Source organism: Cetorhinus maximus, chromosome 2 (assembly GCF_964194155.1).
Source record: "Cetorhinus maximus chromosome 2, sCetMax3.hap1.1, whole genome shotgun sequence".
NCBI lineage: Eukaryota > Metazoa > Chordata > Chondrichthyes > Lamniformes > Cetorhinidae > Cetorhinus > Cetorhinus maximus.
In genome coordinates this window covers 115,041,787-115,057,215 of record NC_135880.1, presented here as the reverse complement: position 1 = coordinate 115,057,215, position 15,429 = coordinate 115,041,787, and positions in this window count along the sequence as shown.

Here is a 15,429-nt window from a genome sequence, read left to right as displayed (position 1 = left end):
GTGATCACAGGATGCAAGTCTATGCACAGTACCCAGGCAGCTCCCATGACACTTACATCCTGAGGCACTCCCAGGTGCCGAGGCTCTTCAGTGCTCCAGCCTGGCTGGATGGATGGCTGCTGGGTGACAAGCACAATCCCCTCAAAAGATGGCTCATGACGCCTCTCCGCCATCCAAGAACAGAGGCTGAGCAGTGGTACAATAGGAGCCATGCCTCCACAAGGGCTGTAGTAGAGGGAACAATCGGTCTTCTCAAGATATGCTTCCGATGCCTAGGCTGTTCAGGGGGTGCACTCCAGTACCCCCCAGATCGTGTTTTTCTGATAGTGGTTGCATGCTGCGCTCTCCACAATCTGGCGCTGGAAAGGGGGGACGCAGTGGAGGAAAAGATGTTGACGCATCTGCTCTGGCAGCAGACGATGAGCCCAGTAGTGGCCCAAGGATGAGCACGCACAGGAGAATGCTGAGGGGATGGACGCCAACCTGGGCAACCTCCAGAGAGGCAGGGACACCTGGGAGGCTTTGATCCAACGAACCTTCAGCTAGCCTACCACAGATGAACCAGCACCACATGCCAGGGCTGCAGGCTCCATACTCGATACCTGAGAGCAACATTTGCTTGGTGAACAAGATGCACTATGTGCTTTTCAATAAAGCTCAATGACAAACAAGTCACTCATAACATCATGGGTTCCTCTTCACCTGCAGAACTAATGAAGCACCCAGAGGCTTGTTGAGAGCCAAAACTTATAATGATTTGCAACTTGACATACAGAAATCAAAGTCCATGAAAAGGTGTTGAACTGCACACCAACTTAACAGTAACTTAAAAGTGGGGCAAAAGTAAACCGCTACTGATAAGCCCATGTTGTGCTGAAGGTGATTTACGCTTATGCTTGCGGGTGCTACGTCCAGGTGCTCCCCCCTCGCTGGCACTGGCATTGGAGACAGCCTGCTCACTCTGCTGTCCCATTGGCCTTGATGACCTCGGCGGGCATCCTCTGGCCTGTGGAGCCTGTGCTGCCCCTGCCTGGGAGGGAGCGGCCAGTGGCACGGCTGGCATCTCCCCAGTCGCCACAGCCTCATCAGATGCCACGGTCACTGGCAGAGGGGCGGAGGAGCTGTCATCCGGAGCACCCTGAAAGGAGCCCATGCAGCTCGTGCGCCAACAGGAGGTCGCTTTGGACCTCCCTGTTCACCATTGATTGATGGGCACCTAGCTGGGATACTGGGTGCCCAGTCCACACTGACACTGACCACCTGACGTCAGTGCCGCTGTGAGGGTTTGCAGGTTCGAGCGCATCTCCAGGAAGCCCTGACTCTCCATGAGAGTCGCCACTCTCTTCATGGAGGAAACATTGCGCTCGGTCATGAGGGTCATTGCATTGCTCCTCCATCACGGAGACCATGGCACGCATTCCCTCATGTATCAGATCCTCCCGCACACCCTGCTGCACTTCCAGCATCTGCTGTCTCTGACTGCTGGCACCCTGGGCACTCTCTGCCTCCGCCTGTACCTCAAGCGAGTGTGAAGAGCCCTGTGCACCAAGGCACTAGCCAATGATCTTAATCCCGCTGAGGTGCTGGTATCTGCACTGGTGCCTGCCTGGCTGAGAGGGTGTGACACTGGTGCATTTATATTTTCTGTGCCCTCAGGGGTCAGCGGCGGCCCCTCTGCCTCCTCATTCCAGGCCTGCTCCGGTGAGGCTGAAAGGAAGAACCAGGACATTTGATTAGGTGAAGCCATTACACTGTTAATGTGCATGCCTGGCACCCGGATCAGGATGCGCTCCTCCTTCCATTATCAATGGGCAGTCCATGTTTGATGCTGAAATCAAAATACAGTCAACAGTGGAATGTTTGCACTGACAGACATTGTGACCTCAGTGCACGGCCCTCTTACCTCCCAGTGACAACCCAACCTCATCGAGGCCAGTTGACCTAGGTGCATGGCGCCTCTCCAGCTCCAGTGCCTCCTGCTCGTATCTGGTGATGATGAGAAGGTGAGGCTGCCCTCCTCCAGTCCGCATTATTATGTTCTGTCTTCTCCTGAAAGGAGAGAGGAGCATTGATTAGTCCACCCTGTACCTGCATTGTATCACCATTGGACCCGGCGGACATTGGCCTCCCGCCGCAACCTGCCCCTTCCTGCTGATCTCGGGAGCTGTGATTTATGCTGGGCAGGCCTTAATTGGCCCGCCCGCATAAAATGGCAGCATGGAGCCGATCATAGGTGGCGATCGGCTCTGTGCCCGCTCCCACCAAGCCCGCCTATCATTTGAAAAATTCTGCCCTATTTTGCACTCTGAGGTGCTTCAATACAATTATGATACATTTAGTATTCAATGCATACATTCCTTGTGAGTCATACAGCCTGAGGGGTCCTTGCAATTCCAGCCCCTCGGTGCCCTATGGCAGAAAGGTCTTAGACAGCGACCTTTCCCCATTGGGCCTTTGCAGTGGCTGCCCCAAGCTTTAAGTGCGTCCCTCAGCATGTAGTCCTGGGCCTTGGAATGTGCCAATCTGCAACACTCAGTCGGGGACAACTCTTTGCACTGGAAGACCAACAAGTTTCAGGAAGACCAAAGAGCGTCTTTCACCGAGTTAATGATCCTCCAGCTGCAGTTGATGTTTGTCTCGGTGTGTGTCCCTGGGAACAGCCCGTAGAGCACAGAGTCCTGTGTCACCGTACTGCTCAGGATGAACCTTGTTAGAAACCACTGCATCTCTCTCTAGACCTTCTTTGCAAAGGTACAATCCACAAGGAGGTGAACAATGGCCTTGTCCCCCACCTCGAGGGCAACGTGCAGAGTGGGTGAGACTCCTGGCGTGTTGGAAGGATCTGATGGGGAGGGCCTTTCTCACCACCAGCCAAGCTACATCTTGGTGCTTGTTGGAAAGTTCTGACGATGAGCCATTCTGCCAAATTATTTTGACAATCTGATAAAGGGTCATTCGGACTCGAAACGTTAATTGTTTTCCTCTCTGCAGATGCTGTCAGACCTGCTGAGTTTTTCCAGGTATTTTTGTTTTTGTTTTGGATTTCCAGCATCCGCAGTTTTTTGCTTTTATTTTACTTTGACAGTCTGTTCAGGGAACTATCCGACAGGATCCATCACCTCCTTTTCCTGCAGGGACTCTAGGACATTACGTGCCGGCCACTGCCTGATGGATTTGTGGTCAAAGATGTTTCTCTGCATAAATTTTCCATGAGGGACAGGTGGTACGGCACGGTCCAACTACTTGGAGTGTTCCGTGGCAGCAGGGCCAGACCCGTCTTTCGCAACATCGGGGACAGGTAGAACCTCAGCACGTAGTGACGCTTGGTGTTTGCGTACTGAGGGTTTACGCACAGCTTGATGCAGCCGCACACAAAGGTGGCCATCTGGATGAGGGCGATGTTGGGCACATTTGTTCCCCCCTTTATCTAGAGGCTTCAACATCGTGTCCCAGTGAACACGATCCATTTTCAACCTCCAGATAGAGCGAAAAATGGCTCAGGTGATCACCACTATGCAGGAGTGAGGAATGGGCCAGACCTGTGCCACGTACAGCAACAGCAAGAGTGCCTCACACCTGATGACCAGGTTCTTACCCGCAATGGAGAGGGAGTGTAGCTCCCACATGCTCAATTTTCTTTTCACCATAGACACTCACTCTTTCCAGTTTCTAACACATGCCCCAGTCCCTCCAAACCATATACCCAGCACCTTCAGACCATCTGACTGACGGTGAAGGGGACAAAGGATCGAGGTCAGCCCAGTTCCCAAAGAACATGGCCTTGCTCTTCCCACGATTTACCTTGGCTCCTGAGGCCAGTTCGAACTGGTTGCAGATGTTGATCAGTCTGCGCACCGACAGCGGATCCGAGCAGAAGACGGCGACATCGTCCATGTACCAGGAGGCTTTGACCTGAGTGCCTCCACTGCCTGGGATTGTCACTCCTCTTATGCCCGAATCCTTCCTGATGGACTCAGCAAAGGGTTCTATGCAAAACACAAACAGGGTAGGGGAGAGAGGGCAGCCCTGCCTGACTCCATATTTAATTGGAAAGCTTTCTGATTCCCACCCATTGATTGAAACTGCGTTACTGATGTTTTTGGTAGAGCAGTTGGACCATGTTGCGGAAGGCTTTTCCTTTGACATCAAATGCAATGCAGATTCTGACACACCACTGCAGCATGATGATCCACCAGTCAATAAATTGATCAATCACATTCTGCATATGTGACTGCAGAACTAAGGATGTAAGCAAGCAACTTTAAATTGACCAAGCAATACTTTATTTTATATTTTTGGGAATATTACTTTTATCTCTTTTAAAATATGTTTAATGAAGTTCTGAAGGAAATTAGTTTCTTTCCTCTCTAACCATAATTTGATTAAGTTATTCCCTCTGTATAACAGATACCCACAGTTGTCCATATTGGTCAATCATACAAAAGCTTCACTATGCTGTAAAACTGGAAGCCGGGTGGTGGCTGCGGATGGTTCCACTGGAAAAGACAGCAGACTTGAAGACAAATCACTCATCTTCTTAGTACAGTGGTGCCTGACTAAGGTGGGAAAGGTCACCAGATGCTACCTGGAAAGTGGCAAAGTAATTCACTGTAGTGGTGATGTCAACTTGTACAGAGGCTCATGGAAAAATTTATGCGGACAAACTCCTTTGACCACAAGTCCATCAGGCAGTGATCTGCACATAATGTCCTAGAGGCCCTGCAGGGAAAGGAGATGGTGGATTCTGTCGGGTGGTTCTCTGAGCAGACTGTCAAAGTTATTTGGCAGAATGTCTCATCGCCAAAACTTTCAAACAAGCACCAAGGCATTGCTTGGCTGGCGGTGAGAAAGGCCCTCTCCGTCATATCCTTTCTACAGGCCCAGAGTCTCACTCCCTCTGCACGTTGCCCTCGAGGAGGCTGTGATGGGGAAGTGACCATTGTCCACCTCCTTGTGAAATGTGCCTTTGCAAAGAACATCTGCAGAGATGTGCAGTGGTGTTTGTCAGGGTTCATCCCGAGCAACTCCGTGACGCAGGACTCTGTGCCCTACTCTGTGCTGTTCCCAGGGACACACACTGAGACAAACATCAATTGCAGCTGGAGGATCATCAACTCAGTGAAAGATGCTCTTTGGTTTGCCCGAAACTTGTTGATCTTCCAGTGCAAAGACTTGTCCTCGGCCGAGTGTTGCAGACTGGCACATTCCAAAGTCCAGGGCTACATGCTGAGGGATGCTTGGGGAGCCACCACAGAGGTGCAATGGGGAAAGGTCGCTGCCTAAGGCTTTTCAGCCATAGTGCACCGAGGGACTGGGAATTGTATAGAACCTCTTTGGCTGCATGACTCACATTGAATGCAGACAGTAAATATTACATGTACCACAATTGCATTGAAGCACCTCAGAGTGCAACATGATCTATGTAGATAATGTGAATACTATTGCACTTTCTGTGATGGCCATTTTGAAACATTTTGTAATTTCTTTTTTAGATATTTTATGAATAAAGTATATTTTTGCAAAAAGAATCTTGTACAGAGGCTGCAGCCTTGGTAAAAGTGGGCTGCAGGCCTTCAGCCGGCAGTTGGAATATCTCCAGTAGCCTCTGGGAAGAAGTGCAGCTTTCTGAGAATGTGAATACAAAAAAGTCTCCAGATCTTTTTCATCCGTGAACTCTGGTTATCTATGTATAGGAAGCAAGGTTTGCTGTCATATCTCATTTTAAATGCCCCTAATTCAACCCCTTTATATCCTTATCCTTCTCCCCTTCATAGCATAGGAATAATCTGATTTCCATTGAGAAAACTATGCCCATTCCCTAAACTGTGTATTTCGCAGAGCTGACAAAAAAACTCCTGAAAAGGGCTGAATGTTACGCTCCCTTGCCGGCGGGTTTGAAGGCAGCATGGGGGGGGGGCAGGGGGTACATATAAGATCCAGTGAGTGGCCTTCTTGCCCCTGACCTGCCTGAAATTTTATGGGAGCAGTGGAGGAGTTGGGTGTCCTGTCCACCCTTTGGCCTATTGACACCCTTAAGTAACCAATTGATAGCCACTTAAAGACCTTATCCCGCCAACACCAGTACTTTAACTGCGGCGGGGGAGGCCCATGCTATGCGGGAAGCCTGGCAGCTTTAGTTGCTTGGGCTGGTGTCGGGCAAGGGTGTGGGGAGCCTCCTTTGCAGGTCCTCTAGATCTTCTACAGGCATCCCTCCCCACAAGTCATCCATCCTTTTAACTCTACCTTGGACTCTTGAACCTGGTCCCCCCCACCCACTCACCCCTCCCCTCACTGACAGCCCCAAGCCTGGACTTACCTGGGCTTCTCGGTGTGGTGGGGCTGCCTGTAGTTCCAGCAGTGACCAGAACTTCCAGCAGGCGCAGTTGGAACTACGGAGCTGCCAGACATCCGACTGGCCAGCAGCTTTCTAAGGCAGTACTTCCTCCCGAGAAAGGGGTGGGTGTCTTGCCTTAAAGCAATTCATGCTGCTCCCAGAGTTAAATTGCTGCAGGGTAGCCGTCGGGACCATGGGCAGGCCCCCCATCCCCCACCCCCCCCCACTGACTTTGTAGCTGGGGGAGCTGGGTGGCAGGGACCAAGGTGCCCATACAATCCAGCCCCAGATGTCAAATAGAGCAAACAAAATGGCCACTTCAATGTAACTTAATAATATTTCAGCGGCAGTGACAATTTGGGTTGGGTTTGAGGCAGAAGTTGGGGAAAATGGATCAAAAGGATTAGCCATGAGCTCCCTTTCTTCTAATGTGGCAATATGGGTTTATGGTAGGCCTTAAAGGGTACTCGCAATTGTTTGCAAGGATAATTATGGTGCAATTTTAGACCTGTGGTTTTGAGGCACTAGGCATTACCAACCCATTTTGTTTCATTTGCCACTCCAAAAGTGCCTGAAAATAAATGGTAAATTCAGAAGAAAATCCAGCCTGAGATGTTTAGCACTGTACGTATATCACACTTAGGAATATTCAGGATATCATCAAAGTTTAAATTGAGAGTGACCAAATGGGTTCTGCATGAACAGCATCTCAGGTATTTTTGCACCAAACTAACACTGCTGAGAACGTAAGAAATAAGAACATAAAAAATGATGAATCACAGTACAGTACTGCACAAGTATTTATAAAATAAGAAAAAAATAATTCAAATGAAACAATAAGTAAATTTAGACTTGATTGGCAAATTATGTGCCTCCAGTCTTCACAGTATTCATATCTGCACAAAAGCAAAATACTGCAGATGCTGGAAATCTGAAATCAAGACACAAAACACTGGAAATACTCAGCAGGTCAGGTGGCATCTGCCATACCTGCTGAGTAGTTCCAGCATTTTCTGTTTTTATCTTGTATCTGTGAATCAGCTGATTATATGCAATACATGCACTGTAAAAATGCCAAAGCAGCTTTAGTTGTTTAACAATGACCTATATAAAATGCAGTATTTTGCATAGCTCATTGCAATATTCATTGATGCAATTATTTTAATTGCCAAAAATATAAACGCAGGGTACCTGATCCCTCTGTTGTAGAGTCCCAGCCTCAGCTGCTGCTTGTGAACAGTGCAGATCAAAGCTCTCTCTTCAAGACACAAATCTAATTTGCATCCATCTGCTCATCTGTCCTCAGAAGGCTCTGAAGGTTTCAATAGTGCTTTACTGCTGTGGAGTACAAGCAATATGTGAGAGAATGGAATATCTGACAAGATACCGGCAGCTTCCCTAGATTTCAGTTGAAAATCGAGGTAATGCTGAAACAGCATGACTATTTATTCCGAAGTTGGCCTATTTGTTACACAAAGCGGCAGGTCAAATTTGTAGGTCAATCAATGGAAAATTATCTTATTGACAGCTGAGCAAAAGACGACTTAAATTCTAATCTACAAATTTATAAACATTTAAAAATAACTTTATGATTATTGTGTTTTTTACTCCTCCTTGGTTCCTCATAGCTATCAGAATCGGCAGGTCATCAAACCTTGCCGGCCATTTTAACCTAGTATCCCTTTGGGACACTGACAATACCAGGTACAATGTTGCTTTTATACCCCATTCAATTTCCTGCTTATTGCAGCAAATGGAGAGGGCTAAGGTGTTTCCAACCATCTTCAGCTCAAAGTGCCGAGTGGATGATACTCTTCCTAAGGTCCGCAGCATCATAAAAGGCAATCTGCAGCCAATTCGATTCACTCCATGTGACATCAAGAAACAGCTGAATGCACTGATACATCAAAAGCAATGGGGCCTCAATAGCATCCCGGCTGTAGTGCTGAAAACTTGTGCTCTGGACTTGCCATGCCTCTAACCATGTTGTTCCAGTGCACCTACAACATTGGCACTTACCTGACAATGTGGAAAATTGCTCAGGCATGTCCTGAAAAGTATATCCTGTCCACAAAAAGCAGGACAAATTCAATCTGGTTAATTACCGCCTCACAGTCTGTGCTCAATCATCAGCAAAGTATGGGGGATATTGTCAACAGCACTATCGAGTGACGCTTACTCACCCATAACCTGCTTACTGATGCTCAGGTTGGGTGTTGCCAGAATCATTCAGCTCTAAACCTTATTACAGCTTTGGCCTGAACATGGACAAAACACCTGAATTCCAGAGGGTAGCTGAGAGTTACTTACCTTGACATCAAGACAGCATTTAACAGAATATGGCATCAAAGAACTCTAGGGCAGAATTTTGCCCTTGGCGAGTGGGATCGGCGGGGGCAGGCGGGGATGGTCAGGAAACTGACCACCCTGCATGAGATGCGGCCTGGGAATGAGTGCGAAGGGGCAGGGGCATGATGTCCACCAGGTCCAATGGCGACCCGGCGGCTGATTCAAATGTGGCCTCGGTAGCCCCTGAAAGGCTGCCACCGAAGGATGTGGAAGTGTTGTGAATGGAGACCGTAGCAGGTGGGAGGGCAGTCGGTGGGGTAGTTGGCCCCGTGTTTCTCGGATGAGTGCCTCCTGGAGGAGGTGGCAGCGAGGAGAAAAACCCTTGTCCCCAGGGACAGGGGGAGGAGGCCCCCCCACCTCACCAAAAAGGCCTGAGAGGAGGTGGCATCCAAGGTCAGCAGCCACGACGTGGTGAGACATACATAGGTGCAGTGCCGGAAGCGCTTCAATGATCTCCGGTGATCGGGAAGGGTGAGCACTGTGTTGGCATGGGTCAGTGTGCAGCACAGCTAAGGGCTGGCCATCTCCCCGTGGACCTCAGGGGTGTTAGAGTGTGAATGGTAAATGTCAATGAGGCAGGAGCTGGCCAAGGGGGTGAGCCCTGGCTGCTTGGACTGAGTGTCTTGCAGCTCCAGGGTCATGAATCGGCTGAGCTCTGCGAGGTGTTCCTCAGGTGGGGTTGGCCAGACTGCAATGGCGCTGCAGGTAGAGAGTGGACTAATCTATGCTCCACTGTCCTTTCAGGAGAAAACATCCAGTATCAATACTTAGAGGTCACGGACTGGCAGGGGACCCCCACACCGCCACATCCTCACGCACTACGAGCAGGAGGCCCTGGAGCTGGAGAGGCGCCATGCACCTTGGTCAAGCGGCCGCGGTGAGGTTGGGGTGCCAGAGGAAGGTAAGAGTGCAGTACACTGAGGTGAGAATGTCAGTTATTGCAACCATTCCAGTGTAGTCTCTATATTGATGTGAGCTTTGAGCCTGGAATCCTCATTGATAATTAATGATGCAGATCTCAGTCTCATCAGGGTGCCAGGCATGCACAGTGACAGTGTCATGACTTAAACTAATGACTTGTCCTTCTTCTCCCTTTTAGGCTCATCAGCAGTTCGCTATGAGGAGCCTGAAGGCCCACCCCTGACCCCTGAGGGCCACCATGCTCACCACACACCTGAATCACAAGCTCTCTGTCAAGCAGGCAGCAGCGCAGACACCAGGACCTTGGTAGGCATTACATGGCCGTGGAATCTATCGGTACACATTGGTGAGGGCACTTCATACTCGCTTGAGGTGCAGGTGGAGGCAGAGAGTGCCCAGGGCACTGGCAGTCGGAGGGCTGCTGGGTATCAAGATAATGCTCAGTCGATGGCTGATGATGTGCTTCTGGAGTCGTCCATGAGGCAGCAGATGCTGGATGTCCAGCAGGGTGTGTGGGCGGATCTGACGAAGATACATTTGGGAATGCGTCCCATGGTGTCTGTTGTGGAGGAATCCCTGCAGAGTATAAGCACTGCATTGACCCTCATGGCCGAGCTCATTGCCTCCTCTATGGAGAGAGTGGCGACTCTCATGGAGAGGCTCCTCCAGGGACTCAATCAGGGGTTCCTGGGGTTGCACTCAGACCTGCAAGCCCTCACACCGGCAATGGCCTCAGCTGGCCAGTGTCAGTGTGAGAAATGGATTGGGCACCCAGTATCCCAGCTAGGTGCCCATCCATCAATGATGAGCAGGGAAGTCCAAAGCGACCTGACGTTGGTGCATGGGCTGCCTGTCACCTCTGCGGGCTCCTCTCAGGGCTCTCCAGATAATGGCAGCAGCTCCTCCACCCCTCTGCCAATGGCCGTGGCATCTGATGAGGCTGCAGCAACTGGGGAGATGTCAGCAGTGGCACTGGCCGCTCCCTCCTAGGCGGGGCCAGCACAGGCTCCACAGGCCAGAGGACGCCCGCCAAGGTCATCAAGGCCAACAGGACAGCAGAGTGAGCAGGCTGTCTCCAATGCCGGTGCAAGCGATGGGGGAGCACTTAGACGTAGCACCCGCAAATGAAAACTTAAAGCACCTTAAGCACAACACGGCCTTATCGCAGGTGATATTTGCTGCCCCCATTTTTCTTTTTTTTTAATGGTGTAATGTAAAACACTGGCCAATGTTAATTTCTGCAATGTTTCACCTTCACAAGATGAGATGTTATTTTGTGCAACTGGCCTCTGTACGCTTCATTTGTTCTGTAGGTGCAGGGTAGGCCATGATGTTATGATGGATGTGTGTCTCCATAAACTTTATTGAAATGGCACATAGTGTATGTTGTTGACCAAGGAACTGGCCCTGTCAGGGATCGAGAATGGAGCCTGCAGCCCTGGCATGTGGTGGTGGTTCTTATTTGGTAGACTAGCTGAAGAAGCATTGGATCAAAGCATCCCGGGTGTCCCTGCCTCTGTGGAGGTTACCCAGGTCAGCGTCTATCCCCTCAGCGTTCTCTTCACCCTTGGACTCAGTACTGGACTCATCATCTGTTGCCTGTGCAGCTACATCAAGATCTTCTCCCTCCACTGCATCCCCCCATTCCACTGCCAGATTGTGGAGATCGCAGAATGCAACCACTATCAGTGACACATGATCTGGGGGGTGTTGTAGTGCGCCCCGTGAATGGTCCAGGTATCGGAAGCGCATCTTGAGAAGGCCGATGGTTCTCTCTACCACCACCCTTGTGGAGGTGTGGCTCCTTTTATACCGCTGCTCGGCCTCTGTTCTTGGGTGGCTGAGTGGTGTCATGAGCCACCTTTTGAGGGGATAGCCCTTGTCACCCAGCGGCCATCCATCCAGTTGGGTTGGAGCACTGAAGAGCTTGGCACCTGGGAGTGTCTCAGGATGTAAGCGTCATGGGAACTGTCAGGGTACCTTGCACACAATTGCAGGATCTGCATCCTGTGATCACACACTATCTGCACGTTCATGGAGTGGAATCCCTTCCAGTTGCCGAAGGCTCCCGGCTCATCCGCTGGTGCCTTGAAAACTCATCTGTGCAGTCGATTGACCCCTGGATGCAGGGTGACCCAGCAATCACTGTGAAGCCTCTGGCTCGCTCTGCCTGGCTGGCCTCGTCTGTATGGTAATGAATGAATGAAATTCACTGCAAACCTGAACAGAGATCTGTCACCAGTTTGAAGCAACTATGGACAACTGATTGGGAGACTCCACAAAGATCCCCCACCGACCCCTGGAAAAGTCAGAGGCATAGAAGTTGGGGACCACCATGACCTCACCGCCACTGGCATGGGGTGTCCACCCGCACAGTTGGAGCTGATCTCAGGCCCGATCCTCTTACAAATAGAGGTCACTGCGTCTCTTGAGAGACGTAGCCTCGTTCGGCATTGCGCCTCAGACATATTGAGGTAGTTGCATTGCCACCTGTATACCCTTGCATCAGGATATTGGCGTCTTCTGCGGCCTCTTCTGCCTTGGACTTCCTGCTGGCTCTGCGCCCCTTGTACCCATGCCACTCCTCCCACAGGTCCCTCCCTTGAAAGCTGAATATGGACGCCTGGCCTACTCCCCCACTTCTGCCCCTCTCTTCCTCCTCAGAAGAGGTGCCTCCAGCGGAAACCACAATCACCATTACCAGGGTAAGGGAAGGTCCCAGGTGGTGTGAATCCTCCAGGGCCAAGGAAAACAGCACTGAATCCTGAACTGAAGCCTCTAAATGCTCTGAATGCAACTCTGAAGCAAAATGAAGCTGTCCTGTTCACAGAAGCAACCAGCAGCAAGTGATACCCTGAAGTCCTCACTAATTGCTTTGACAAAGACACTGACCCCTCTTATCCCACCCATGGATGAGGTTTTGCAAATTGTGGCCTGCCCACCTACCCGTTTTGCCCATGTGACGGCCTAAAAATCGCACGGGCTACGTAAACTCAGAGTCAATTGGTGTCTCAAGGGCCTTAACTGGCCACTTAATTAATGGCGGGCACGTCTCCATCTCCATCACGTGCCCGCCTAGTGAAATATCGTGAGAGTGCGTGTTGACGTTGGCATACTTGGCTGACGTCAATGCACCTTGTTTCACGCTCGAGCGGGTGTGGCGCGCACCCACCTGCCGAGCTAAAAATTCTGCCTCTGGTAAAATTGAAGTCAATGGGAATTAAGAACTGGTGTCACACCTATACTAAGGAGCATGGCTGCGGTTATTGGAGGCCAATCATCTCAGCCCCAAGACCTTGCTGCAGGACTAACTCAGGACAGTGTCCTAGGCTCAACCATCTTCACCTTCCCACCAACATAAGATCAGAAGTGGGGATGTTCATTGATGATTGCACAGCACTCAGTTCCATTCACAATGCTTCACTTCACGTATGGAAGCAGGCTGTACCAACATGCAGAAAGGCCGAAGAAATATTCAGGCTTGAGCTGATAAGTGGTAAGTAACATTTGCACCACACAAGTGACGGGCAATGACCATTCCCAACAAGAGGGAATTTCACCATCTCCCCTTGAAATTCAACTGCATTACCATTGCTGAATCCCCCACCATCAACACCCTGGGGTTAACATTAACCAGAGACTTTACTGAACCAGCCATATAAATACTGTGGCTGCAAAAGCAGGTCAGAGACTGGGAATTCTGCAGCGAGTAACTCACCTCCTGACTTCCCAAAGCCTGCCCACCATCTACTTGGCACAAGTCAGGAGTGTGATGGAATATCATCAGTGTCCTGGATGAGTGCAGCTCCAACAATACACCAGACAAAGCAGCCCACTTGATTGGCACCCCATCCACCATCATAAACAGTCATTCCCTCCACCACAGTAGCAGCAGAATATTAGTATATCATCTACAAGATGCACCGCAGAAACTCGCCAAGGTTCTTTCGACAGCACCTTCCAACCTGCGACCTTTACCACCTGAAAGGACAATGGCAGCAGAAGCATGGAAACATCACCACCTTCCAGTTCCCCTCCAAGCCACACACCATCCGGAGTTGGAGCTATACCACCGTTCCTTCACTGTCGCTAGGTCTCACTAGGAACTCCCTTCCTAACAGCGGATATACCTACACCACATGTACTGTGGCAGTTCAAGAAGACAACTCACCACACCTTCTCAAGGACAGTTAGGGATGGGCAACAAATGCTATTTTTAAAAAATCAGGCACTGCTGACTAAGTAACTACCTCTCTTGTAGGGAGCTTGTTTATCCCTGACTAAAACTGAAAGAAATTTAATTTTAACAGTAAAATGTAGTTAAATGCTAAATGCAAACTTGACTGGATTTTAGAAAGAGATTAACCCTTAAAATTCTGTCACTTTCTAAATTCCCAAGCTTACACTCTGTCTCGAGCTACACTCAGTCTCGAGCAGCTACCTTCGTGCTTGATAATTGAATTATGATCGCTACCACTAAAATGCTGCCCCAGTGATCCAGTGATACCCGCTCCACTGCCCAGCTTCATTCCCTAAAAATAAGTCCAGAACTGACCCTTTTCTTGTCCTCCCGAATATATTTTAAGAATTCTGCGACCTCTATCTTTTACATTGATTTTATCCCAATTAATATTAGGGTAAATGAAATCTACTACTATTATTGCCCTATTGCTTCTGCACTTGTCAGCAATTTGCCTACGCATTTGCTCTCCTGTATCCCTTGACTGTTTGTGATTGCCCATTTTTTGTTCCTCGTTTCAACCCACATGGCTTCAGTGGATGATCCTTCCAGCATATCATTCCTCCTCACAGCTGTAATAGTTCCTTTAACCAATATTGTGACACTCATCCACATTTTTTATCCCTTTCTCTATCTTGTATATCTCAATCATAATGCAAAAACTGTCACGATGACAGCAATGATTAGCTTCTCTCTTGGATCATTCCCAAATTTGGTAAAGATATTGCAGAAGCTATACATCTGTTGACCCAGAGCTAACAATAGGGTATTACAGCAGTTAGCATTGCACAGATGGTGCAGATCTGAAAATCTCTTGAAAATAGTTTAAAATTTCATTCATTTGCTGATCTTGACCCTTACAAAGAGCCAGGCAAATACACAGAAATCATTTGTTTCTTCATTTTCATTTTCCTAGGCATTCACCAGTCTCCAGCATGAAGGAAATACTTATACAAATATTGTAAAAGCAAAATACTACAAAGGCTGGGGACCTGAATTAAAAACAGAAAGTGCTGGGAAAACTCAGCAGGTCTGGCAGTATCTGTGGAGAGAGAAACAGAATTAGCATTTCGAGCCCAACATGGTTCTTCTATTGAAACACATATTGATTGGTTAAGAGGTACAGGACAATAGTCTGTGGAAACTGGAGGTCATTTTATCCCCCAGATATGTTTGGGTCAGGTGAGAATTTACATTTTTAAAATTTTAGACCTGACCCCAACCTGCCTTGAATCTGCCAACTTCTGGTTTTAACAGAGGTGGGTTGGGAGGTGTGTGACCAAACTGCTCTCAGGAAGCATCTTAGTTGGTAACTTGACATCATATTAACAGACTTTTTTAATTTTGGCAAGGTTTCCCAGGGATTGGAAAAACTGGCAGTTCAAAGGAAGCAAAAAGGATTGGGTCCATTAGGCAAGTGCACTTACACCACTGCTTGTGGAATGGTGCAGTAGGTGTGTTTCCCCCAGCCCACCAAGCTTACATGAGCTTCCACCATTGCCAACTCTCCCTACACACCATGATCTCTCCCGCACTAGCATAAGACCCCCTTGGACCACAATATACCGCCCGCCTCCCAACTGCG